Genomic DNA, 861 nt, shown 5'->3' with positions numbered 1-861 from the left:
GCGCCGGCTACACGCCTTAAATGCCGGAAGAGCAGGGCCTGCGCGGGGCCGGGGCTGGGGCCGGGCCAGGGCAGGTGCCAAAGGCGCTCCACGCCAGGAGCACCTGCGGCGGCCTGGGCGCGAGGGATCCCAAAAAGCAACAAATAGTTCTCAAGACCTACTGCTGAGAAAGAGCTGAAGGGGAAAATAATTAAAACAGGCATGGTGGTGCATAACTGTAATGCCAGTTCTGGGGAGGTGGTGTCAGGAGGATCGCAAGTTTGAGGACAATCTTGGGGCATATAGGGAGTTCAAGGTCAGGCTGGGCTATATGATACCCTGTCCCTAAGGTGTAGCCAGGTCGTTTGTGCAAAATGGTTAATCTCCCATCACCCACATCCTGTGGCTCACAACTGCGTGTAAATCCAGCTATAAGGCTCAGAGGGTAAAGGGAGTTGCCTCCAAACATGGCCTGGACCCACACGTGGAAGGAGAGGATGAACATGCATGCCATGGCACACACACACACTGCCCTCTCCCCATAAATAAATAAATCTAATATATTTTTTTTAAACTGAAAAGATCAATCAAGGTGCTCACATTTGTAGTTCCAGCACTTGGGAGGTTGAGGCAAGCGGATAGCCACAAGTTGGAGGTCTGTTTGGGCTACAGAGTGGGACCTTGCCTTGAAAGAAAATTAATTAAAATTAAAAAGTGGGCTGACAAGATGGCTCAGTGAGTAGAATTGCTTGCTACTAAGCTGATGATTTGAGTTCAGTTCCCAGGACCCACATCATGCAAGGAGAGGACCAACTCCTGAAATTTGTCCTCTGACCTCCATAGGTGGGCTATGCACACACTTCCCTCCCTCCTCTCTCTGTC

Source organism: Peromyscus californicus, unplaced genomic scaffold, assembly GCF_007827085.1.
Source record: "Peromyscus californicus insignis strain IS unplaced genomic scaffold, ASM782708v3 Scaffold_3__1_contigs__length_106647218, whole genome shotgun sequence".
Lineage (NCBI taxonomy): Eukaryota > Metazoa > Chordata > Mammalia > Rodentia > Cricetidae > Peromyscus > Peromyscus californicus.
Note: the sequence above shows the minus strand (reverse complement) of the source record.